General features: G+C 41.0%; 1 long non-coding RNA gene across 1 annotated transcript in view; it reads left to right on the top strand.

The window, feature by feature from the left end:
* Positions 1–890: 890 nt before the first annotated feature.
* Positions 891–27930, top strand: part of LOC130540841 (uncharacterized) — a 60999-nt gene continuing 33959 nt past the window's right edge. Inside the window, exons 1-3 of the long non-coding RNA XR_008954840.2 lie at positions 891–1032; positions 2194–2321; positions 19543–19588. This is a non-coding gene — a long non-coding RNA (uncharacterized LOC130540841). The remainder of the gene's footprint in view (positions 1033–2193; positions 2322–19542; positions 19589–27930) is intronic.

Below are 27930 nucleotides of genomic sequence, written 5' to 3'. Positions count from 1 at the left end.
AATTAGGTAGTGGACAAGAGTGCTCAGTGTCAGGGGTGGGCGTGCTGAGGAGGGAGTGATGAGCTCTGCCTGCCTCCCAGAGGAGATGGTATTTGAGCCAGGCCTTCAGGAATGCTGTGCACTTCTAGAACTTGGCAGAGGGTGAGGGGCTGCAGCCTAGGAGAGGGAACAAAGCAGGAAAGCACAGAGCATGTGTGGGGAGCGACAGGTGGTATGAAGTGACGGTAGTTGAACTCAAGGTTGCAAAAGCCAAGAGTAGGCAGGTTGTGAGGAGCATAAGGGCTGGGTCTGTCCTGGGGATTTGCCTACTTCTTTCTTGACCTTCAGAATATTTTTAAATTCTAAGTATAAATACGGAGATTAGAAAGTCTTCTGCAATGTTGGATTGGAAAATATGAGAAATAATCAGGATACATTTTGGTGGTGGTGGCCAGAATAATGATGACCTCCTCCTCCTCCTCCTGCTCCTTCTCCTCTTCCTCCTCCTCTTCCTCCTCCTCCTCTTCCTCCTGCTCTTCCTCCTCCTCCTTCTTTCCTCCTCTTCTTCTTCCCCTACTCCTTCTTCTTCTCCTCAATTATCTTCCTCCTCCTTGTCCTCCTTCTTCTGTTATAAAATAGTAGGAATGCATGATTTTGCTATAATTTTGCAAACAATAGTGCATAGAATGCCTGGACATGGGGAAATTTGGGTGCCACTCTGTACTAGTTTTCTATTCAGAAACAAGATGCAGTTATCTCATACACATAAAATGTTAATGAGCTGAGGCTCTGTGCCCACTGTGAACTACCCATGGCCTGGATCTGCTGTGGAGAACTCTGGAGATTGCTGGGTAGAATGTCAGAATTCAAGTGACCTCAAAGCCCTATTGTGACCAAATGGCTCTTGGTATGAATAGGGATGTTCACACTCAGGCCTGTGACCACAGACAAAGTAGCCAGCCCACCATCCCTAGATGATTTTGCAGTCTTTGCACACCAGTGTGGCCATAGGCTTGTTTTCTCCTGGACGGAGCCTGCAGATCCTATGAGCAAGTAGGAAAATCTAATGTGAAAATATATGCCTTGCATAGGTTGTAATATCCAAAAAGTTACCACAATGGAAAATGACTAATTAACCTTGTTGATTCTGGAGAGCCAGTACTTCGATCCTATGAGCAAAGACCATGTTAGTTTGCCAGGCAGGTTAGGCTAATCAGAGTTGGCCAGGATATTTTGTGCATACAGACACAGCCTGGATCCCCACAATAAATAGTTTCTTGGCCTGATTTTCGATAAGCACTCCTTGTACATAGGGTTACTTCTGAACTTCCATTGTTGACCTAAGCAGCCTACTACTCTAACCTCTAAAGGACCAGTGCAGCAGGCATCCAGCCTTGCAAGCTCGCAGTCATAAACATTTTTCTGAGCTCACATAAGCCCATCCCAGAAACACCTTCATGCATTTCATAAAAGGACATAAAGGATCAATGAGTTGAATTTTGGCAAACCTAAGCTTTTATACTTTAACTATTTTCTCTAAACTCTGTCTCAGCTTTCTTCGTTCATCTATGACAATTCTTCATCTATCATCAGATTTCTCATTATTGATCCCCACTCCACTCCTGCCATTCAAACAAGTTGGTTACTTTCTCTGTATTTGCTCAGTCAACTTCTTTTTTCTTATCTAAATTTGTCTCCCTCTAGCTCTTGTGGCTCTGGCTTATTTTTTATATTCTCCATAACTCTTTCCCCAGTAACCTCTAGAAAACACAAATATCTTCCCTTTTTTAATTTGCATCTTAGTAAATATTTATTGAATGTATATTTTATGTCATTATTATGTGCTGTGAAGAATATAAGGGCAAGTTAGGATATTTATCCTCAAAGAGCTTACGGTTTAAAGAAAAACTAGTTAGATAGACAAGTATACCCTGAGGAAAAGGTGACTAACAGTGACTAGAGGGATGAGACCACAAAAGAAATTGCATTTGAACAGAGCTTTAGTGAATGTGAATTATCTTTGATTTCTGATTGTGTTTAGCACTTGCTATATCCTGTACTATGGCATGTAATTATACCTAATGTGACTGTCCTTTAAAACATATAATTTATTTCATGCCCAATTTTGTCAACTGTGGGTGGGATTGGTCTCCCTGGAAGAGACTAAACTCCTTTAGTGCAAGCCATGTCATCTTTTTTTCTTGTATTCCTCAGGCATATGTCCCGTGCTCCACTAGTCCTAGCTGGATCGTGGACATATTACCATCATTACAAATATCAATAGTTTGTGATTACTTCAAACAATCTGAAGTTGAAGGACCCCAGATATCCTTCAAAACAGGGTATGTTGTTCAGAATTATAATAGTCAATGTGATGCATTTCAAAATACTGCTGTCCTTCTTAAAGCTACTGTACCACTAGAGTCTGCCTAATGCCTCCAAAGGATCCTTTATAGAGGCCTCATTAGAAACATTGAGATCTTGGAACCTAAATTTAGAACTAAAGTAATCTGATGTTGGTGGCCACATATCAACCTCTTCTAGAGCACAGTTAACTCTGCCATATGGTCTAGCGTAATCAAAGGGGAGGAGCCTTCACACCAAGCCGATAGAGCCCACATGGGAAATGTTGGCCTTTCATTTCTCTTTTTCCCCCATGAACTTGGTATTTCAATAATACTTGTACTGTTACCCGGTGGAGGTTCATGGCCTCAGGAAACTTTGGCTCTTGACTGATGATTTTCCCCAGGAGTTTTTACAGCCAATCTTCTTCCTTGTTGGAATTGCTGGGAAGTAGGGATTACCATTTGTGAGCAACCCAAAACATGAGGCAGTGACTTCACATTTGGGGTGTCAGAGTTACCCATTAGTTTCCTGCTGGAAGCAGTATTCTTCTCAGGTGATTCCGTTCCTCTGTCACCTCCCTCAAACTTTAGAAGTCAGCAAAGCCAGAATATTGGTTTATCAGACATCAACATGTGCTTATTCCTCCTGCCTCTCCTGCTTACCCAAGAAGACAGAATCGAGGGCTAGCCACTTGAATGTCTCTATGTGTCATTGCTTTCAAGATTTCAGCTATCACTGTCATGCAGCAATACCTTTTGGATCAGAAAAGCCTCACTGTCTAAGGACCTGATTTTCTGGACTGCTAGCTTGTGTTCAAGGATGTTAGTTTCCCAAGCATGGCACTTAGCAGTTTTAGGAAACGCTGATACCACTGTAGCAATTTTCCCCAATTTGTTCCTGACAAAGAAGTCTCTTCAAAATTGAGTTGGCTTCTTTTCTTTTATTCGAAAATGCTGGTAAACACAATTAGCCTCATTAACCTCAGTTTCTGTTTCATAACCGAAAATTAGCCTACAATCACTGGTTTGCTGGAAAGCACAGTTGTAATTAGTCTTTAACTGACTGATATGAAAAATCTGTCTCTTCTTTAATTTCTCTGACATCTCAGTGAATATGAAAACATGTCTGAACTCTCCCACCTTGGCACTGGGGACACGAGTAAAAATAAATCAGGGATTTAAATCAAGGATCTCAAGCTGAGACATGAAAACCGATATTCTTGTATGTAGAAATTGGAGACAAGGGGGCATTTATTGGGGAGGTGATAAGCAGAAGGTAGAAACTATGAAGTCTGTTCTCAACACCATTTCTAACATGTCCAAAGGAGGTTACTGGGACACTGACATCTACAGGCAAAGTTAAATGATTGTAAAAAAAACACTGGGAAAAAAGTACTTGCTCTCTTGGCACAGGTGAAAAATCACTATCTCAGCCCTTGAAATCAATTTTGTTGACCCGCTTTAACAACAATGACTTTTTTTGTGAGCAAGATAAGAAAGTCACATTTCCTGAGCAATCTTGACACTTGCGTTGTTCTCAGGCTAGCACTTAAAGGTGGGACTTTTAGTTCTTGTGACCAGAAAAGCTGAGATCATGAGTTCAATCAAGAAACTCTATGGTCATCATTCTTCCAGTGGCTGGTACCCTGAGAGAAAATGTCCAGTGCAGGAAAGATGAGGATGTTCATTTCCTTTAGCTCAACTGATAATCTGCTAAGACAAAGGGAAAGCAATGTGAAGTAATTCAACTAGGTGTTTGGGTCTGAGTTTAACAGAGTGTGGCCTGGGGAGCCAGGCTGTGACTGGCATCCATATGGTGAAGTTCATAAATCTGGGTTAGTCACTGAGTAGTCTTAGTCCATTCAGGCTGCCATAATAGAATATCATAGACTGGGGAGCTTATAAACAACGTACATTCATTTCTCACAGTAATGGAGGCTGGGAAGTCTAAGATCAAGGCAGATTTGGTGTCTAGGGAGGGCCTGCTTCTTGGTTCCTAGATGGCAGTCTTCTTGCTCAGTCCTTGCTCAAACGTGGTGGAAGGGGTGAGGGAGCTCTCTGGGATCCCTTTTATAAGAGCACTACCCCCAATCATGAGGGCCCTGCCTTCTTGCTCCAACCACCTTTACAAAGGCCCCACCTCCTACTACTGTCACCTTGGGCTTAGGATTTCAACCCGTGAATTTTGGGGAGATGCAAGCATTCAACCTATAGCACTGAGGTGGCTAATTAAGCATATACACCGAAGTGTGCCCTTTCATACCGTTTGCTCTTAGAATGGCATAATAGATGAATATCTCGAGTATTAGAGTCCTTAACACAGACATAATTCCTTTCTTTGCCACTTCACCCCCTCCCACACTGCTTTGTTCTAACTCTCACTAAAAGATTTTAATTTCCAAGTTGTTTCTCTATAGACTTGGATGGTGCCCCCTGGCATGCACCCCCTCAAGGCCTCTGAACTGCCTCCCTGTCAGTGTGGACTCCGGTTCGAGGGCTGTGAAATTGAGTCAAGTTGTTCTGTCTCGGTGCCCAAACTGCAAATGAGAAATCTTATAATTCAAATTGAAGTTCTCCTGTGTCACTCCCTGCTCCTTTTATCAAGCCTCATTTAGTGAAATAAAATAGTCACTAAATTAGAAAATAATCCATGGCAGTAAAGTAGATTTTATTAGGCACCGAAGGCATTGGGTACAAATGAAATAATGAGAGAAGAAATTAATATTACTTCCTCTGTGCTTGTTGGAGAGAGTGGTGTGTGACACTTGACTGAGTGTCATATCTTTCTTATTCTCTTCAGCATTGTTTATATCAGAGGCTCTGTCTATGCAATAGCTAGGTTGGGAATAGCCGTGCAGTTGGGCAAGATAACTGGATCTAATTATTCAGAGTCCCCTGATAGAAGTGTCTGATTTCTATTTTAAGAGAATTCTGTTTTAGGAATTCCCAGGAATATGCCATTTAGGAACCACTGTATTCCAAAAAATGACACTGAGCCTCTTACTTGGAGAAACATGTTTGTGCTTAGTTGTCCCCACTGTACTCCGCTTTCTCTGTCCTTACAGCCATATGCTTTCTCCATTTTATTTTCTGTTCATTTCAAACAAGCATTGCCTATCCTACACAGAGAAGAAAGAGCTTGGGGGTGGTTATTCTGACAAGACATTCAGGGATAGAGAAGCTCTTTTCCCCTGGCATTCATTTCTTGTGTGTTTCTTTTGAGTAATTAAACACAGAAAGGTCACCTAGTATCCTGGCAATAACAGGAAATGGGAGGGGGGAACATAAAGTAAAAGCAAACAATCAATATGAGGAAGTCAACACTATGTTTTTGTTTTTCTTCCAGTTTCTTTAAAAATGGATTAGCTATGTATTGATTATTCATATGCCACCTACTTCCCCAAAGATTTTTGAGGCAGTCCAACTTGATAGCACCTCAGTAACACCTGCAAGTTCCTAGATTTAATTTCTTGGTAGAACAACAACAAGCCGATACAAAAATCTGATTTGAGTGCTTCTAAATTTCAGTGAAATAAAACATTTGTCTCAGCTAAAACACCTGTATTCACTCGTCCCAGTTCTCTGTTCCACCATCCAATCATGTTATTTTCATTTCAAGAAAGTATTTCCTTTCTTGCCCTGCTCAGATGCATGTGTTAAAACAGCAGCAATTACAAGATTTGACTCTTTCCATTTCTTGCACCTTATTGGCCCAGCCCAGTGAGGAGTGCAATCTGTATCTCCATAGCTCCGGCATTTAGGGGGCCCAATGTCAGAACGAACCCTCTTTCAATAGAGCAGCTTATCTAGAGAATGACCACTCTCTGGATCAGTTCTTCTACTTGATATCATGATAGGAGTCATTTTGAAATTCTGAACTCTTTTCATTAAACTGGGTTGTTGCCATTCTGTGAAAATACTTTCAGCTTTCTCACTCCATGGTATTATTGATGCTATTCCTTTGGCCTGGACATCTATTTAAACTCCCTGATACAATCCTCCTCATTCTTCATGGCTTTGCTGAAAGACACTTGTCTCATCAAGCCTTGGGTATCGGTTATCAATTGTCACAATAAAGCTGCATAACAAATAACCGAGTTTTAGTAACATACAGCAATGAACATTTTTTTTTTTTTTTTTTTTTTTGCCTACAAGGTAACTGCATGGTTCTTATGGTCTCAGTTGGGTTCACCCATGGATCTGAAGACAGCTGTGTGATGGTAGGAAGGTCTCCTGATCTTGGCTTGGCTGTCTCACATGCAAGGGGTTGGTTGGCTGTGAGGTGGCCTAGGATGGCCTTAGCTGGGACAACTATGCTTTCTTTTACATGACCTCTCATCCTCTGGCAGGTTAATTTAGGATTGGTCTCATGGTGGAGACAGGTTTGTGAAAGAAAGAGGAAATGGCAAGGCCATTTCCTTGAGGCTTAGGCTGACAGCTGGCACACCATCACTTCTGCTGCATTCTGTGGCCCAAAGCAAGTCACAAAGCCAACTCAAGGCTTAGGGAACTTGACTCTATCCCTCTGTGAGAGAAACTGCAAAGTTACATCACAAAGGGTGTGGAGAAAAGAATAAAAACTTGGAAAAATTCTTGCAATCATTCTACCACAACTTGTATGATTACCTGTCTGGAGTAGTTTTCCACTGTGTTTTATTTTTACTTTTTTTGAAAGAAATTTAAAAATAGGATATCATTTGGGCACTTCTTTTATCTCCATCTATGACTCTTAAAATCAGAGGCTGTGATTCATTTATTGTTTGGTCCTCAAGTTGCTTAATGCAGTAAAACAGGCATATGTCAGATTAGAAACATTCTAAAAATAAGGCAAAATAGAAAACATAAGCACATAGAATTTTAAATCTGGAGTAACTTCAAAAGTTTATGTAGCACATTACCCTGTGTTGCAGTAAGTAAGCCACCCAAAATGAAAGGCCAACAAAAAAAAATTACCTCAAAATGCAAAGAAGGTCCTTCTCTAATCAATGCTGATTGCAAAGCAAACACTATTCATGCACCCTAACACTCGAACTTTTAATTTTTAAATTTCTTAGCAGACAGAGAAAAGCCAGTTTCCTCCCTTCATCTTAGCCTTCACTGTCTGCCTTCCTCTTCTCACTGTGATTCAGCTACACATTTCTTCGGTGACAATGACATCTGCTCAGCGTTCAAAGATTGGAACAGTGCCTGAGCACCAAGAATAGTGCTTTGCTCAGTAACTGCTTGTTGAGAACAGAGATACAGGAGGGAATTCCTTCTACCTTAGTGTCTCGTGATCCTGTCTAATAAATGATTTTCCTGGAGGGCCACCATGGGATCCTGCAGAGGATTTTGGCTTCTCTGACATCTTTTCTCATCTCCTTTCCATCCATGGCTCCCCAAGGAGTCAGTCCACCTCAGAACTTCAGAACAGGCTGAGGCCCCATCTGCTCAGCAGCTTCCATCCAGCCTTTTGGCCGGAGCTATATTTTAGGACAACAAAGCCAGTCCAGTCTAAGGAGCGAATTCTGCTCTGAAAGAGGAAGGGAAGATTGGGTTTTGTATTGATTCATTCATGTTGAGGGCTCTCCACTTTACTGAATGAAATTCAATTAATATTTTCGGTTTTTAAATGAAACTTGTTCTCACAGTGGTTTTTCTTGTCACCATTTATTTGAGTCCTGTGTTTCTAGGACTTTTGCAATCAGTATATGCCCACATGGTTCTCCAGATTTGGTTTAATTCCCCTGTCAAATCACCGAGAAAGAAGAGGCTGATTTTTTTTTTCACTCGGAAAACAGTTTTTAAGGAAAGACATATTTAGCCTGTAATCCTGTGCCTTTTATTGTTAGTTACAGTCTAGTATGTTCTTAACCTCAGATTATAATACAACGTATCTTTCAGATTCATCCTGATTCATTTTCTTTGAACCATTCGTTTATCATGCTACGACGATGGCTTTGTGACTTTAGGACAATCTGATCTCTAGTTCCTTGTAGTCATTTAACCTCAATTTCCAGTGTTTCCCCATCAACAGAGGTAGTCTAACTGATAGCCCTGTCAGCCTTCTTGCTTCTCAGGATGGTCAACTCTCCTCTATGACTGTCAACATTCTGTCTTTCCTGAATTTGAGCCTTCCTTGAAAGTCTTTTTTTTATCAGAAGGGCATAGCTTTCTATTTTGCCTTTACAAAAAGGAAAAAAAAAATCTTTCTCTACAAAATCATTTATTTTCTTCTCTGTAGTCAGAGTCTATTTGAAAATTCATAAGGTACTCTCTTAAGAGTGGCTAGAAATGGGTATGAGACCTACAGATTTATAGCCTGCTTCAGCAAGACAGATTGGGTTTCACATAATCCTTTTGAATAAAAGAGATCAAACCCCAACTCTACTTCAGGCAAAACGGAGAGGGACAGTTGGATGCAGGGACCTGATCATCATCAGGTATCTCCCCCTCCCAGATAAATGTAAATACATAGAATAGGCTGAACTCAGTACAGATGAAGCAGGAAGAAGCTTTATTCTTCTTCATCACTCTCTTGCAAACCCACTCTGTTGACAGTTATCCCCTCTGGTCAAATCTTCTGCAGGATCCAGAGCTTTTGCAATTCCTTTCAGGTAATAAAATGTCCAGCTCAGCCTAATAATAAAACTCTAAACTTTCATCCAAATTAAAATGTTTCCCCATCTCCAGCTGAAATGTGTAGAAGGGCAGGGAGGGCATGCAGTTCTTTTTGTCTTCCTCTTCCCCCTCCTCCCCCTTGATAGGACTGAGCCCAAGGAGTAAAGAGTGTAACAGGGAAAAGTGCACCATGCCCTTGGTACCTGGGGTTTGTATTTTCTGAGTGTGGTCAATGCGAATGTACTGGTTCTTTGCTTGTAGGACATGTCTGCGGTTTCCTCAGGTACTTTGCCCATCAGGCCTCTGACTGCAACTCCCTGAAGTGCTGTCTCCCACTGGACAGCACCCCATTAACACAAGGCTTTCAGGAGTCCAGGCCGCACAGTCCACTCCTGAGCAGAGACAGGAAGTGGGGCAAGGAGTTGGTGGAGCCAGGGGCACATGGCACGTGGTCTAACCCTTTCCTCACTTTCAGACCATGCTCCTGGAACCCAACCTCCTGCTCAGTGTCCCTGAACCTGCTTCTAAGGCTTGAGCAAGCCTCTCCCTGTGTCCCTCCTCCCGAAGGCAGATTGCTTCTGGTGTCCATTCTCCTGATCCAGCCGGTGGCTGTTTGTGGGCATGGAATGGAGCTTGGACATGCAGTGGGGGTAGCTACAAGTGTGCCTACAAGGCTGTCATAATGAGGGAGGGAATCGGGTCGGGGAGGAGAGGAGAAGAACTACATGATCCTTCATCATGGCCAAGAGACCAAAAATGAAGAGCTTGGGCTCTCTGCACATCCCTTTCTAGTAATAGGATTCAGTGATGACTGAAGATTCTAAATGCAAACCTAGACTTCAAGATACTGATGAAGGCATGTTTGCCAAGATAAGGGGATGGAACCCATTTTACTTGTGTTCATTAGCTTGATGTATAAATGTTATTTTTTTATTTTTTATTTTTATAGAGATGAGATCTCACCATATTGCCCAGGCTGGTCTTGAACTCCTGGGCTCAGGCAATCTTCCTGCCTTGGCCTCCCAAAGTGCTGGGATTACAGGCATGAGCCACTGTGTCAGGCCCGATTTTTAATGTTTAGAGTTATATACTATGGGCCTCACAGCCTCAAAATTGTTAGGGGCAGGTAGCATACAGAGCCTGTCTGTTGGGTTATGTCGCCCTACAGTATTTATCTGTATAGTTCCTGCAAGATGACCTAGTCTGGCTCCTTTCTCTAGAGTCCTTATCTGGCCCACAAGAAACACTCATTTGCCCACCTTTGGTGGAGACACATCCATCTCCTATGCAGGCCTCTTCTCTCTTTCTTCTGCCCCCTTAGGCTGATGGAGCCACAGTTTCTTGCATTCAGATTTTTTTAGGTATAGATTAGGTGCCATCCTCTTCATCTCTCAAATTTCAGAGGACATATATCAAACTTTCTGAGTGGGTCCTTTCAAGTCCTTCTCACTTCGCTGAAAAAGAGGGGGATGCACCTCTGTCCTCAGAGGGGAGGTTATGAGGGAATATATGGCATATAAACTGTCTCTCAAAATATATGCACTAGCACTTTTATAGCTTCATTGAAGCATAATTGATGTATGAAACAACTGCACATACTTAAGATGTATAATTTGATGGATTTATCATACACAAACACGCATGACTAAAACTACAATCATGATAATGACATATCCATTACCCCAAAGGTCTTCTCATGCCACTCTGTGCTCCATGCCTCCCTGACCCCTGTCCTCAGGCAACCACTGATCTGCTTCCTCACTTTATGTTTCCTAGATTTTGGTGTAAATGGAATCAGTCTGGTTTGGTTTTCTGTTTTGGGGGGGTGGGAGGGTTGGCTTCTCTTCTTTCATTTAGAATAATTATTTTGAGATTCATCCAGGTTATTGTGTGTTTGAAAAGTTTGTCCCTTTCTACTGCTGAGTAGTATTCCATTGTATGAGTGTACCATACTTACATTTAGGTTGCTTCCAGGTTGGGGTTATTACATAAAAAGCTGCTATCAGAATTCACATACAAGTCTTTGTGTGAACATATGCTTTCATTTCTTCTGGATCAATACCTACAGATGGAATGGTTGGGTTGTATGATGCCTATATAGTTAACATCTTAAGAAATTGCTGAACTGTTTTCCAAAGTGGTCGTGCTGTTTCACATCCCTTCCAGCAGTGTTTAGGAGTCCGAGATGCTGCACATCCTCACCAGCACTTTAACTTGAGTTGCTCTAGTGAGTGTGTAGTGGTGGCACATTGAGGCACTACAACTTTTGGAACCCTCAATGCATTATTTGCCTTCTTCCCTATACAACTTATATTTGGCAAAGCGTTTTTTAAATCTCCTGAGCTGAGGAGCTCAATAAAATGGGGTTGGAGGAGGGTCTCTGACATATGTTTTATTAAAATTGAGCCTTGGGGTCTCTAGTGAAACTTAGAGAAATAGGGGAAGTAACCCCTCACATCCTACTGACCTTGCTGAGAATGTACAATGTAATACACCTGCATGGGCATATGGATTCATTCACCCATACCAGCTGATAAGGTTTGGCTCTGTGTCCCCACCCAAACCTCACCTCGAATTGTAATCCCCATAATTCCCATGTGTCGAGGGAGGGACCTGATGGGAGGTAATTGGATTATGGGGGTGGTTTCCCTCATGCTGTTCTTGTGATAGTGAGTTCTCATGAGATCTGATGGTTTTATGTGTTTGACAGTTCCTCCTTTACATGTTCTCTTTCTCTTGCTTGCTGCCATGTAAGACATGCCTGCTTCCCCTTCTGCCATGATTGTAAGCTTCCTGGGGCCTCCCTAGCCACATGGAACTCTGAGTCAATTAAACCTCTTTCCTTTGTAAATTACCCAGTCTCAGGTAGTTCCTTATAGCAGTGTGAAAATGAACTAATACACCAGCTTTCTCTGCCAAACTGGAACCCTGATTATCACCAGCAACTATTCTCATTTTCCCAGATTCTCCAACAAGAAGAGGCTTTATTCCCTTAGCTCTAATCTGAAAACATTCAAGGCAGGACTGTGATTGCCCTTGTTTAGGTCACATTCCCATCCTTGATGTCTTAGTTTGGTTCTCCCCCAAAGCAGATTATGATATAAGGGTTTGAATGCAGGTCGTTAATTTGGGATCCTGGTCCCAGGGAGCACTGTGAAGCAGTGGAGCAGTGAGGCAGGAAGAAGATCAGTACATAATTTGGTAACGACAGTGGCATCCACAGCTCAACCATGCTGAGGACCCTCTGAGTTTGTGAGAAGTACATCTCAGAATTGCCCCCAGCGGAGGGTGTGGACACTAGGCTATTAAGCCATCATCTTCCGTTCTTGCTGGTTGGAAGTTCCTTCCAGGGACACTACCTCTCAAGCATTCTGCTGCCTGAGCACTCTGGCTGGACTTGTTCTCCAGCCAGACTCTTGCTTAGGCAGGGGCTACAGTGGGCAGTCAGCGTGAAGGGCAACTGTCTGCAGGAGTCTTTGGGGTAGACTGAGCAGTTGCGGGTGGGCGACCACTAGTGCTGCTACATCTGGATATCCTGGTAATATGACTTCCAACCTAAGCTAGGACCGGGAGGGGGAAAGAGACCAGGGAAATGCATTTCACAGAAGAATGTGTAGGAGTTGTTCTAGGTACATTCATTGGCATCTGCTAGGAGTTTTACAGAAACAATTTATGGTGGTAAATTGCTGACTAAAATCTTTGCAAGTTTGTTTCAAAATGTTTTAAAATGAAATCCTAAAAGGTAGCCTTAATGTAACTTTTTACTCCATAATTATTTATTCCTGGTACTCTCCCAGAGATCTCACCTAATAATAGAGACTCTTCCCTTTTTTCATTGTTTGCCTTTATCTTTTGGGGAAAACTTTCACCCTTCAGATAGTGAAAAAACTTATTGAGCAACTGCTGTGTGACTGGCTCTTGTATCAGGTACTAAGGATGCTAAGATGAATGCCCTCAGGCTGTGGAGGTAAATTCTGTGTGTCTTCCCACCAGTCGGATCAGAAGACCGAGGTTCCCGACTAAGAATGTCACATGAGGCTTTCCCTCTTTCTTCTTACTTCCTCTGATTCCAGAATGATGTTTTGAGCACAGCATGTTCACCTCTTTACAGAGTAAGAACAGCTTCTTGTCTTTAGGGTGCAATTTTAAAGAGAAATGTCGCTACTTTTTCCCTGCCAATTTTGAACACTAGACTATGGTTTCTCCAAATTTGATGCTTTATCACATTCCAGGTAGTATAATCTTTTTATTATCAACGTGTGCACTCCCTTGCTTTTCCTAGCTGTGCCTTTTTTTTCTTCCTGGAATTAATATTTCTGTCTCCCATCTGCCAGCCTTTCCCATAAACTCTCAGGCACAGAATTTATTTCAATTTTCTGTAATCTCACTTTCTAACACCAATAAATAATCCACCTATCTCTGTGAGGCCCTGCTGACCTTTTGCTTCTTATCAACTTGATATATTTTTACTTTCTGTCTTTCGTTTTTACATATTTTCACTTTGGTTCTCTGATCTGGCCTCCTTTCCCCCAGTTTTGCACCCTGGCTATCTGGTGGTGGCTTCTCAGCCCCTACCTTGTACTTCTTTTCCTTTGCAGGGATCCCCAGCTGCAAGCTCTTTCACTACCGTCTGACGTGTCCTCTGTGCTCCTGCTTTTCTCATCAGGGCTGCTGTCTGCTTAGCGGCTTGGGTTGAAGCTTCTCTTGGACCCTGGTTCGTTCGCCTGCTGTGCCCTTCTCCTCTTGCTTCCCTGGCCTGTACTCACTGAATTCCCTTCTTTTATCTGACTCTTCCAAATGGGGAATTTGCAGAAATTGGAAAGCATCTTTACCCAGCCAGCACCACCATTAGTGCCCATCACCCACTTATTGCAATGGAACACTGGAAGTTCACAAGAGGGTTGATTTTGTTGGGTGACACTGTGAGAAATGCTGATGATGCCTTAAGGCCTCTCTTCTGGCACAGGGTCCTCCTCAGCTCCACTGGACCCTCCCTCCTCTAGTGCCTGCTGTGAACCTATTGTGCTGTGCTAATAGATTTGTTTAATATTTTATTTTGACAGTTCCAAATTACAGAGAAGTTGCAAGAAGAGTACAAAAACCTCCCATATGCTCTTCCTCCTTAGTCTTCCCTGACCTCCATGACCCTGACATTTTTGAAGATTGTAGGCTAGTCATTTTGTTGAATGTTCTTCAATTTAAGTTTTCCAAAGTTTCCTCATGATTAGACATCAATGATATATTTTATGGAGGGAATACCACGAATGCTGTGTTCTTTGCAATGCATTCTCTCAAGTGGCACACAATGTCTGTCATGTTACTGACGGTGTTAACATTGATCACTTGGTTGAAATGGTGCCTGCCAGATTTCTTCACTGTAAAATTATTCTTTCTTTGTTATTAATAAATATAATATGGGTTGTACTTTGACACAATGTAAAATCCCATTCCTCATTTAGCTTTTACCCACGATTCTTTGTTTTTTTTTTTCTATTTCCCAGCCAAGGTTTTTTATTTTTTTTTAAGTTCTGGGGTATGTGTGCAGGATGTGCAGGTTTGTTACATGGATAAACATTTGCCATGGTGGTTTCTTGCACCTGTCAACCCATCAGCTAAGTATTAAGCCCAGCACGCATTAGCTATTTTTCCTGATGTTCTCCCTTTCCCCGCCCCTTCCCAACAGGCCCCAGTATGTGTTGTTCCTCTCCTTATGTCCATGTGTTCTCATTGTTCAGGCCCCACTTATGAGTGAGAACATGAAGTATTTGGTTTCCTTTCCTGTATTAGTTTCCTGAGGATAATAGCTTCCAGCTCCATCCATGTCCCTGAAAAGGACATGATAATTGTTTCTTTTTATGGCTGCATAATATCCCATGGTGTGTATGCACCACATTTTCTTTATCCAGTCTACCATTGATGGGCATTTGGGTGGATTCCATGTCTTTGCTATTGTGAAGAGTGCTGCAATGAACATACATGCTCATGAATCTTTATAACAGAATGATTTATATTCCTTTGGGCATATGCCTAGTAATGTGATTGCTGGGTCAAATGGTATTTCTGCTCCTAGGTCTTTGAGGAATCACCAGACTGTCTTCCACAATGGTTGAACAAATTTACATTCCCACCAATAGTGTAAAGGCATTTCTATCTCTCCACAGCCTCGCCAGCATTTGTGATTTCTTGACTTTTTAATAATCACCATTCTGACCGGTGTGACATGGTATCTCACTGTGGTTTCGATTTGTGTTTCTCTAATGATCAGTGATGTTGAGCTTCTTTCATATGTTTGTTGGCTGTACAAGTGTCTTCCTTGGAGAAGTGTCTGCTGATGTCCTTTGCCCCTTTTTAATGGGGTTGTCTTTTTTCTTGTAAATTTGTTTAAGTTCTTTGTAAACTCTAAATATTAGACCTTTGTCAGATGGATAAGTTGCAAAAATTTTCTCCCATTCTGTAGGTTGTCTGTTTGTTCTGATGATAGTTTCTTTTGCTCTGCAGAAGCTGTTTAGTTTAATTAGACCCCATTTGTCAATTTTTGCTTTTGTTGCCATTGTTTTTGATGTTGTTTTCATGGAATCTTTGCCTGTGCCTATGTCCTGAATGGTACTGCCTAGATTTTCTTCTAAGGTTTTTATAGTTCTGAGTTTTACATTTAAGTCTTTAATCCATCTTGAGTTAATGTTTGTATAAGGTATAAGGAATTGGTCCAGTTTCAATTTTCTGCACATTGTTAGACAGTTCTCTCAGCACCATTTACTAAATAGGGAATGTTTTCCCCATTGCTTGTTTTTGTCAGGTTTGTCAAAGATCAGATGGTTATAGATGTGAGGGCTTATTTCTGAGTTGTCTGTTCTGTTCCATTTGTCTGTTTCTGTACCAATACCATGCTGTTTTGGTGACTGTAGCCTTGTAGTGTAGTTTGAAGTCATTAACCACATGTTTTTGCACCCATCAATATGTTTCTTGTCCAAATCAATGATTATTGTGATGGTTGCTAAATGGTTGTTTTCCAATACTGTCATTCCTTCTACATTTATTAGTTGGCTTCCCATCATAAGGAAGAATTTTCCCTTTTCACTGAAGAATTTATTCTTTCCTTTATTTATATCAGTCCAGACTCTTGGCTTTCTAGTTAATTCAATGGGTTATAAACAATTCTTATTACTTATTTTGATGCTCAAGTTGCCCAAGTTTGGCCAATAAAAGACCCTATGTATGTGAACTCTGGGCATTTCCTCATCATTCTTTGACCATTTCCTTACTTTCTGTCCCAAAAAGGTGTTCCAGACTCACTTTCAGACACATCCTGTTCTTCCCCTGACACCGGAGGATCAATCATATGTGTGTGTGTGTGTGTGTGTGTATCTATGTAGATAATATTCATTCTATATTTTTCAACTACATTGAAAATCATGAATTCTCACTGCTACTTCCAATTACAATCCAATACCACAGGGTCTATTTTAACTTTTCTCCTTTTCATATTTGTGCTTCTCTTCCTTGACAGTGAGAAAGCTGTAACCCAGTGCTCCCAATACCTCAGTCTCCTGGTATGTAATCAATCTCTTGACCCCACCCGGCTGCCCCCCTTGCTTGCAAGCTCAACCCCTACTTGAGCCTGCTTACTTCAGATCACCTACATATTTGGGTCTGCCTTAATGGCTTTTTGGTACAGGAAGGAAGGAAACCAATTTACATTTTTTAAAGAAGAGAAGAGGAAGAGAAAGCAAAAAAGTAGTGCTTAGGAGATTTTTTCCAAACCACATTTGCCATTTCCATCTCTTTTTGAGTTTACACAATTACTTCTGTATCACTTATAAAGTTATTCTAGACAATTAAAACATATATTTTTGACTATTCTGCTCTGATATTTTTATTTTTTGTACAGTATATGGACTGTTTATACAAGTAGTCACTACTCAATTATCTTTGGATGTGAATAGATATATCAGATACACATTTTAGTGCTTTGAAGAAAATAAATTCTGTTTTGATCAAAATGGGTTAGGTTAGACTTTACAAACATCCCTGAAATCTCAGTGTCTTAACCCAATGGAGCTTATTTTCTGTTCATGCTATATTATTGCCCAAAGCAGGTGAATAGATGGGGTTCTCAGAGGCCTGGGCTTATGGAGGCTTCATTCTAGATGTGCTCCCATGATGACCATAGTTGTAGAAAGAGACTGTCACTAATTGTATGCCAGCTTTTAAAGTTTCTACTGGGAAGTAAAAGACATTATTTGTGCTGATATTTCATTGGCCAAGGCAAGTCACATGACCACACTTCCCAGGAAGTGGAAAAGTGTATTCCTACTATGTGTCTTGAAGAGGAAGCTCTGAAGCAGTTGGAGAAGAGTACTGACTCCCAGAGTGCTTTGGCAAGGGACACCAAGGCTCGAATTTGGCTCTCACTTATAGTACTAGTCTTATCTTGTAACATTTCTATTTCTTTCTCTGCAAGACAGGAAAAGCTAGCTCATGAGATTATAAAGAAAAAACAGTACAAGTGTTTCATAAAATGCAAAATACTATAGGAAGATGAGAGCATCATGACTATCATTTCTAATAGTCATGTCACCAAATGGCAGATAAACTTCCTGGGAGCTGTGTTCATTTCCCCAGTGGATTCCATATTCCAAGTGGTGATAAAGATAATTTTTTCCAGTTATAATAGTAATGGATGCTCAATGTTGATAATTTTCCCAATACAAAAAATATATATATATAAATAAGAAAATACAAAGATCCATTATCCTAAAATAGAACAATATTTACCTTTTGATATACATACTTGGCAGTTGTTTTCTATGTATAATTTAAGTAGCTGAAATTATATGTAATATTTTTCTAAATTTTTACTTAACCTTCAACTTTTAATGTCTTCTTATATAATTGCAAATTCTTTTTAATATTATTTTTAAAGGCCACATAATATTTTATAACCAATTAACCATTTACCTATCATTGGCCACTTATGTTGTTTCCATATACGTGATATTCATGATTGTTTTACTCTGCTTACAAAGAGAGAAGAATGCCTTGCGTCTACACTGTACCAGTCCTGGACCTCAGATTCATTTCTTTCCTTCCTCTGCTCTTCTCCACATTATAGTAATCAGGGTCAGTTGGCTTCTGGCTGAATTCACCTAGTGGAAGACACTAACAGGAAAATTGCAGAATGGGGAAATGAGGAAGTCCAGAAGTCCATTTCTCCCCTCCCACTCTGCCGTGGATGGTTTCTTTGGCAGTAGCTATGCCTCCCTCTTGGTTACATCCCTCACCAGACAGGCCCTTCATGGTTCCAGAACCCCACCTCCCAGTAAAACCCAAACCTTTGGTTCCAGTAACACCCCCTGCTCTTTTTGTCCCTCTAGCTTAGGCATGATAGTGGCTTCCTGCTGTTGCTAATCTCTGGGTTTCTAATCATCTTCTGGTTGGTGCTCAGCTCCTTTATCACTTGGGTTACCACCTCCCTGCATTAAATTCTGTCTGTTGGAAATGCTTGAAGAAGTTGATGTTTTCCTGGCTAGACTTTCATTTATTCTCACATTGGGCCACTGCAGCTTCTATCAGCATTTTCTTTCTCCTCAAGTCAACATGAGCTTGCATTTATCAGAGAAACTTAGTTCATGAAACAGAACCCCATTAAAACTTTTGAAACAAAAATGTAAAAAAGATACAGTCATTAAAAAGATAAAAGAGCAGCATGTATTACCAATAGGCAAGAAGTACGACTAGGAATCATGAGAGAGTTAGACTAGAAAGTTCCTCCCCTTCATCTTTTCTTTCTGCAGAAGAGAGTAAATACAACAGAAAGCAGTACCCTCAGCCCCAGTCCTACATAACTTCCCAAACCCAGTGGCCAAGATGAGCTACCTAGATCTCCATTTTCCTGTTATCAAGCTCTGCTTGTTTCAGGTGTCTAAGCTTCATGTAATCAGCTGTAAACAGGAGTGGGGTGTGGATGAGGTCCAGACCCTGCAGCTGGCTGAGCTGGAGAGGGTGGGGCAGCTTCTCTGAGAAAGAGCACATGGGTGGGGGCACCTTGATGAGCAGGTCCCCTACAAGCCTATTATTTAGGGATCCTAAAAATATATGGACTCCCTGTTTCTAAAAATTTGACACACTAGTGTGAAAGAAATGTCTTAATATAGGACACATGAAACTGTGGGATAAATTATAAAACAACAACAACATCCTTTTAGTTCATGGCTGAGCAGATAGCAGAGTTAGGAAAACCATTGGGGCCTGAAATGAAGAAAAGTTTCCTCTATGAACGGAGGGAAGTGGGGAAACAGGATCAAGGGATGAATATCAAGTATTGGCACTGGGGAAGTTTTATTATACAGTTGTTCCTTGGTATTCCATGAAGGATTCATTCCTTGTGGATACCAAAATGCCCCATACTCAAGTCCCTTATATAAAATGGCACAGTATTTGCATAACCTATGCACATCCTCCCATATACTTTAAATCATCTCTAGATTACCTATAATACCTAATACAATGTAAATGCTATGAAAATAGTTCTTGTAATATTTCTAAATTTGCATTATTTTAAATTTTGTATCGTTGTTTTTAATTGTTTTTTAAAATATTTGTAATCTGTGGATTGCAGAATCTGCAGGCAGATGCTGAACCCATGAATACAGAGGGACAACTATGTAAGCTCGTTAGTGAGTATAAGTGGATTCATTTTATTATGATGATTTAAACTAAGTTAAATATAAATATATGTATATATATGCACATATAGTATATTTCATGAAATAACTTTAATATATTTAAACTGGAAATGCTTCTAAATCTGTCTATAATTGGTCAAAGCTTAGTTTTGAAAGAATACACGTTTTTCAAAATGTGTTCCGTGCTCCCTATTTCTGTTATTGCTGCTACAGAGAACCATATGCAGCTGTAAATCTCCAGGCTTTCCCCACTCTAACATGAAAATTTGTTGCAGAATGATTGCTATGAAATGCCTCTTTTTCTTTACTACCATGGTAGAAGATTCCTATAAATTTTCTTATCTTTTTGATGAAAAGAAAGTAATGTATGAGACTCTTCCTTATTACTCAAAGGTGTTTTGAGCCCATGGTCCTTTCTTGTGGCTTAACATCAGCATGTACCTCGCCACAGCAGGGGTGGATGATACATATCCACTTACCTTCTCACTGGCGTTTGTGGTTTAATGTTGATTTCCTACTCCAGGTGAACTTACTAGTAGAAGATACATCCATGGGTCCCAAGGCTTCCCGTGTCGTTCCCTTTCGGTCCCTACTCCGCTCTCTTTGTCTATAGTGTCAGTGTCTATCCTCTTGTCCCAGCCTATGAGGTCCTCCAGTTTCCCATACAGTTTCCTTTTAGCATTTTCAGGTGATAGTTGCCTCTTCATCTTATCAATAATTGGAATATCAGCAGACCCTCTACTCTTAAACTAATTTACCAGGATAGTGGGTTCATCATTTTCAGCGTTGAATTTTTTGGCTTTCACATCACTCTGATCTGCACTTCTCTGTATATGAACCATAGTTGGAAGTCAGATCTGGCTCTGAGGTCAGTCATGGTCACTGTTGCTCCAATTTGGGCAGCCAAGTGTCTCTCAAAACATGGCATCTTTCTTGTGTTCCTGGGAACAACCTTTCCCTAAGGGTTTATCTTTGGCCACATGTGTTCATGTAGCATTTGCAGTGGTGTTCTGGAGGGGCTCATAATAGCTAATGAGAGCCCATTGTCAAATATTCAGGAATTTTGTGACCCAGTTTTTAAATCACAGTTTAAAATCAGTCATGGGGGGAGCATGCACACCATGGAAATTGACAAATACTATAAATCAGGGCTTCCCCTGCCCAATCTGAAATCAGTTTACCAGCACAACACTGCATTCGGGTAACTAAAATAAAAATAATACAAATAAAGGGATATTTTTAAAAACATAGGTAATCTGGCAATGTTTATTATTGAGAACACTTTAAATTTTTTTTTTTTAAGATTCAGCTGAAAAACCACTCAAACAGGTAAGTGAAGATTGCCTAGAGGAAATGAAAAAATGCTACATATAAAATAAAAAGTTTGATAAAATAGCCTTTGTCAAAACTAAAAACTTCTCATTAAAAAGTACTGTTAAGAAAATAAATAGGTAAGCTACAGACTGGAGAACATAGTAGTACTTTATCTAGAATGTGTAAAAATATCTATAAATAACCAAAGCATAAAAAGATAACAGCTCAATAATGAAATGGAAAAAATATTTGCATAGAGATTTCTCGAAACAAAATATGCAAATGGCCAATAATCACATGGAAATAGGATCAACATCATCATAAGGGAAATAAAATTAAGCCTGTAATTGTGTTAGTCCATTTTGTGTTGCTGTAAAAGAATATCTGAGGCTAGCCAGGTAATTTATAAAGAAAAGGGGTTTATTTTGGCTCACAGTTCTGCAGACTGTACAAGAAGCATGGTGCCGGCCTCTGCTTCTAGTGAGGTCTCAGGAAGCTTACAATCATAGTGGTTGGTGAAGGCAGGGCAGGCGTGTCACATGGTGACAGAGAGAGCAAGAGATAGAGGGAGGAGGAGATGCCAAACTCTTTTAACCAGCCAGCTCTCATGTTAGCTAATAGAGTTAGAACTCATTCTTTACTGCAAGTAGGGCACCGAGCCATTCATGAGGGATCTGCCCCCGTGACCAAGACACCTCCACTAAGCCTCACTTGCAACACCAGGGATCATATTTCAACATGAAATTTGGAGGGGACAAACATACAAACTACATCAACAACAAAATGTCACTTCACATCTGTTAGAATGGCTAACAAAGAAGGCATCAAGGATGTGGAACAACCAGAGCTCTCATATTGTGCTGGTAGAAATGAAAAACGTTGTGAGTACTTTGGAAAAACTGTTTGGCAGTTCCTTTTAATGTTAAACATACGTCTACTCTTTGATCTTGCAATTCTACTCCTACCCAAGGCAAATGAAAACATACCTACAAAAAGACTTGCATAAGAACTTTTATAGCAGCTTTTAATCACAATAGTTCCAAACTGGAGACTCCCCAAATGTCCATCAACAGTAGGATGAATATACACATTGTGTTACATGAATATAATGGAATAGGACTCAGCAATAAAAATGAATAAATCATTGAGCATACACCAACATGAATGAATATTAAAAACCTGTTAGGCAAAGGAATCAGACACCAAAGACCACATGCAGCCTGCTCCTGTTTATATGAAGTTCAGCAACAGACAGAACTAATTTTTGAAATGAGAACAGTGGTGACCTTGCAGGGGATGGATTTGGTTAGGAGTAACTGGAAAGGAACATAAGGCCACTTTCTGGGATGATGGAGATATTCTGTGTCTTGATTACGGTAGTGGTTTCACAGGTGAATACATTTTTCTAAGCTCATTATCTATATGTAAATTTAATTCAGTAATAATAAATTTTAAAAATAGAAATAAGCGCCGCCCCCCACTCCCCGCAAAAAAATAGCAACTTAAAGAACCAAAATGAAGTATTTAATCAAGTCTCAGGACAATGAGGAAGTAACATCTTATGTGGTTTAATGATAATATCATACAGAGTGTTAGACTGTAAGACAAAAAGAACAGATAGCAGAAAGCAATTTAACCTTGTACTATTATACATTTAGCATGATATTATGTTCAAGCTCTCCACCAATCATTTTGTTTTATATTAATGATTCCCCAGGAGAAGTAGTTTCACTTCTGGCTTTTTAAAAGTAGTTTGGCCTGTTTACTCATATTAGTAGAAACAATATATTCAATAAATTATCACAGCCTCCCACGCTCCTTGGCTGGCATAAAGCTGCTGACTGACGGTGTAGCCGCCAGGCTCTGTAGGACCTGCACCACCAGGCTTGCTAATTGCTACACAGCCAGGCAGATTTGAAGAGAAGATTATAGGAAAGGAGGCAGGGAGATGAGGAAGTGTGCCAGGAATTATGGAAGATGGTAGGGGCAGCTGAATCAGCATTTCTGAAACTAGGTGTGGTTTGTCTACCTTGGTGTGCACATGGGCACCACTGTACTCACAGAACAACATGGTTTCTGTGTTTTTCATCAATATGAGCAGTGTCCGTGGCCATTTGACACAGTTTTCCCAAGTCCCAGACTTCTGGGTTAGCTTTGGCTTAACTATTAAGATAGCTTCAGCTCATTCCTCATTTTGATGAGCACACTTTAACTGTTTTGGGGACATTTCTGAGAATTCCTAGATGGTCCCCATGTGTCCTGGTGTCACCTGACAGCATTCTCCCAACCTGGCTCACTTTCTCAGTCCTCTCTGGCCTCTGGGTCCCTGTGACCTGCAGTGTGAGCACAGTGTACCCAAAGCAGCCTTGTCACCAGGTGGATCCTAAACTTAATGGCTCTTCAAGCTCTTTTAAAGGCGTGAGAAAACCTGGAGAGTGATTGTAGCATTTGTTGTCTTAGTCTGTTCTGGCTGCTGTAACAAAAATACCATAAACTGAGGGGCTTATAAGCAACAGATGTTTACCTTTCACAATCCTGGAGGCTGGAACATTCAAGATCAAGACAGATTTGGTGTCTGGGGAAGACCCACTTCCTAGTTCATAGAGGGCCATCTTTTTGCTGAGACCTCACATGGTGGAAGGGGTAAGGGAGCTTTCTGGGGTCTGTTTTATAAGGGCACTAACTCTATTCATCAGGGCTCTGCCCCATGATTTAATCACCTCACCAAAGGTACCACCTCCCAATACCATCCCAGCAGGGTTGGGATGTCAACACATGAGTTTGGGGGAACACACATTGAAACCACAGCAGCTGTGCAACGTCACAGTTGCTGAGCTCTCAGTATTGGCACATCCCCATCATCCTGTCCTGAGAGCTCCTTCCTTGGGCCCTGGCTTCCTCATCTTATTGCTGGCACCTGTGCTTTCCTTATTGAATCTCCTTTCCACTCTTCTCTTCCCCACCCTGTTACTGAGACCGGAATAGAGGAAAGGAAAAACTCATTTCACATGACAGCAAGCTCTTGTCATTATTATTGCCTTACCGTGCACAGTAATTTAGGTTCTCTTGTCTTGAGAACCCCATTCCTGGCCATGCCCTTGCCTCTCTAACCAGGAATCCTTTAAATAAAAGTGTCCTGCCCTCTCTCTTAATCTTTGCACACCTAGACACCCTACTCATTATACTCAAAAAGCTGCCTTCAGTTTCATAAAATAGTATTTTTGGCTTCCTTTTAATTCGTTTTTTATGAACTTTGACTTTGTTTTCCTGATACAGGGTATAGTTAGGTTAGATGTTTGTGGAAGTTCAGCATTCTATAGAACATAGTTTAACTTACAATAAGAAAAAAAGGAGAGTACACAGCTCAGAGCCATCCTGTCTTCATTTCCTTCTTGCCTGGCTGTGTAGCCACTTTTATTTTTATTTTTTTATTTTTCAGGTGTTACTTTAATTTTTCTCTATTATGGGCACTGAGGTTGGATAAGCATGGGTCTGCCTCTGTCACTGCTTCCTCCAGGCCAGCAAGGCCCATGCAATGGAACTGAGCTAACAGACAGCAGTTCTGGCCACAAAGATGACCCCACTCAGCAGCCAGCCCGTGATGAGCCTGCGCATTCGTGTTCAACACTTTACCGCTGGCTGCTTGCTTTTACACCAGCTCTCCTATCTGATCCCACATGAGAAGGCTGCTGGAGGAATCAAAGTTCTCTGTACCACTAAGTTTAGCCTTATCCAGTGTTTCCTGACCACTGTTTTTTGAACCCTGATCTCCCCCAAAAATAGGCTTTGCCAATTTTTCCATATCAAATAAGAAAACTCCAAGGCCACTTGCTCTTAGCTCTGGCCTCCACTGCCTTGGTTTTATAATGTAGCAAACCCTTCTTCCACAAGACGCCTGACCCCTGGGTGAAGCTGTTTTCAAGGAACAGGGTCACACATGGCTGCCCGGCCTGGCAGGCCTGCAGGCTTGCTGGCTAAGGCCAACTATAAACAAACCTGGATTAGCATTTTAAAACAGGTTTCACCAAAAGGATAACTATTTGTCATAGAAGAAAATACTACTGATTGGAGCACACTCAGACTGCCTTTAGACATTCTCCCATGCCTGTGTCCTACTTTCCTGGGGCAGTATTACAATATTTACCATAAAGCTGAGCATGAGCGTGGGGCCTGTGAAGTTCTGAGTTTACTGGCATACTGTCTTTCTTCCACTGCAAGGGATTAAGAAACTAGAGCTGAAAATGAAAATGTTCACTCACATTTTCTACACCAGCACACCAGAGGAGACAGCAATAGCTTCTTCCTTTTTCTTTTTTTTAAATAAATAGCACAAAGAATTGCAGCCAGCTCAGCTCAGCTTGGGCCAGCTTTAAAAGCCCACCACCAGATCCCCACCAAGATAAGCAGCCCCCACACGGAGGTGATCCACCATCATCTCTGAGAGATAACTAGGAAAAAAAGGAGAGATGCTTTTACAAAAATATCATAATTTGGCTCCTGGAGAAAAGGAAGGGCAAAATGCAAGTGGTGTTCCTTCTTCTCACCTTGGTGGCTTCCCCAGGTAGAAGAATTAATAGGCTTAGGGCTTATTAAGGTGAAATAAAAAGGAGAGAAAGACAGAGAAACTGTATTAACAATGGTGCTAGAGACTCTGAGGGTTTCCAGCAGGCTCATTTGTTTCAAGGAAGAACATTTAGGGAGAGGTGGATCCCCCTCTGTCTTCATTCAGCTTCAAATGGAAGAAGAAAAGCAGGAAGTATATAGCTAATATAGAAGGTATGATCCAAAATGTTGAAAACAATTCCACCTTTTCTTGCATAAACATTTATTGAATGTGTATTACGTGGCCAGCACTGTGATTGATATGGGTGATATTAATGAGATTCAATCATTGAGCTTATCTTTGTGAAAGAAGCCCTTCCACTTGCTGAACTGCTGAGACAGCCTCTGACGATTCGAATGAATCAGATGCTAGCCACAGTTCAAATGTCCTGTTGTGGACCATTTCTGAGCCTCTGTAATGGAGTTGCGGCAGTGATTTCAGAATCAAGCTAACCTACTCTAATTTTGGAAGCATTTATCTTAGCCTTTCCACCCCCCTCCCCACTTTCTACATCTGAATTGTTTGCACCACACTGATATCACTTATGTGAAACGCTAACCAAATTTCTTTCCCACATTCGACCTCAGTTTCTCCATATGTGTTGTTACAAAATCATCTGGTTCTGAGTCATTCAGTCTCTTGGCAGATGCTCAGTGCACTTGAAGCTAGTACGTGCTTGTTTGAAGTCCTTATGGTTCAGTCCTCCCTGTCTGTCAGTCAAGTGTATCTGCTTAGTATCTCTATATGTTATGTCTATAAACACGCCTGTTGAAAAAATAATCTCCTGAAATACCAAGCTGATAGTATCTTTTCCAGCTAATGGGCATTGTTTTCTGTTTAATGAATAAAATGTTTTCAGAAATGCGCATTTTAATTTACGTCCAGGACAGACTGCTGTCAGAAAGATCTGCTGGAATGCTTTCCTTTGAAAAAGAAGCTGGCAATGTAATACAATAAGCAGCTGTAGGCGGCCACATTATCTGCCTTGTCTTTTTCAAGCCTAGCCATGGGGTGTGTGTGTGTGTGTGTGTGTTTTGGTTGAAAAGTTGGAATGGAAATGAAACGAGGTATTTTTGCAGAAATTAAGCAATTACTATTTGCTGATGTAATGTCAATTCATCAGTGACCTCTGAACAACAACAAAGCACATCACTCGAAAATTAAAAAATAATCACTTCACTGAGCAAGCAGATGTATTTGTTTAGGTGAAGCATCCAAGAGTTACCTGACCCCTCCAGCTCACCCGTACTGCAAAAGATGGGGCCCTGTGTACCCATCAGCCCGAAGAAGGACTCTGAAACCTCTATCGCCTACAGCCCGTGGGTTCTGACAGAAAAGTGAATCACTTCTGGGGAAGACAATGACTTGTTTACTTTTCACTGAATTGAAAATTGAAGATATTTCATAATAGGATCTGGGAAAATTTACCAGATGTTTCATTGCACTATGTTCTCCTGTCAGGTCCACAAGATATAATGCTGAGAAAGGCTAATAAATCAAGGTGGGTATGAAAAGCTTAGGGATAAAATTCATAAAAACTTGAACTGCGGGAGGACACCTTTTCTCTAGCTGCTAAAATATGAAATTTCTTGACTTTTTTGGTGCTTCACTGACAAACTAATATAAACTATAGTTCTCATTTTTACTCATTTCTCCCTGCTTTCCTTCTCTTCCTTTCTGCTCCAATTTAGCCAATCTAACGTCTAAATACAGAATAGAAAAATGTGTCTTCTAATTTACTTTAAAATGATGACTGGATGAATACGTAACCACTGCTTTGAATGGAAGACTTCGACTGGAAGACTTTTTCACATGACCCAGGGAAAGGCACAAAGAAACAAAGCTTGTGATGCTCTAAAATAATCAATTCATTTGGCCAACACCATGCACAGAATGGAAAGCTTTTGCCTCATTTTTCTTCCCCCCGCCTTCAGATTTTCAAAGTGTTTTATAAAAGCAAGTGCTAATAAACTGTGGCATTAACTAGAGAACACTGGTGCAGACTTTATTCTGGTCATCTGTTACTTACTTCGGGCCACTGTCTGTGCCATAGGAACTACAATCCCAGTTGTCTTAGTTATCTATTGTTGCATAACAAATCATCCCAAAACAAGAAATACATGTTATCTCACACTAACTTTCTGTGGGTCAGGAATTTGGAAGCAGCATAACTGGGAGGTCTGGCTCAGGATCTCTTGTGAGGCTGCAGTCAGATGCTGACAAGGGCCGCAGCAAATGACGCTTGACTGGGGCTGGAGGTTCTGACTCCAAGATGGTGCACTCACATGGCTGTTGGCAGGAGGCCTCAATTCCTTACAGAGTGGATCTGTCCATAGCCTGCCCAAGAGTCCTCATTCCATGGCAGCTGGCTTCTCCCAAAATGAGTGCTCCAAGCGAGAGAGTG

The sequence above is a fragment of the Pan paniscus genome, chromosome 16, assembly GCF_029289425.2.
Source record: "Pan paniscus chromosome 16, NHGRI_mPanPan1-v2.0_pri, whole genome shotgun sequence".
In the NCBI taxonomy this organism is placed as follows: Eukaryota; Metazoa; Chordata; class Mammalia; order Primates; family Hominidae; genus Pan; species Pan paniscus.
Note: the sequence above shows the minus strand (reverse complement) of the source record. Positions and strands in the feature narration are given on the sequence as shown.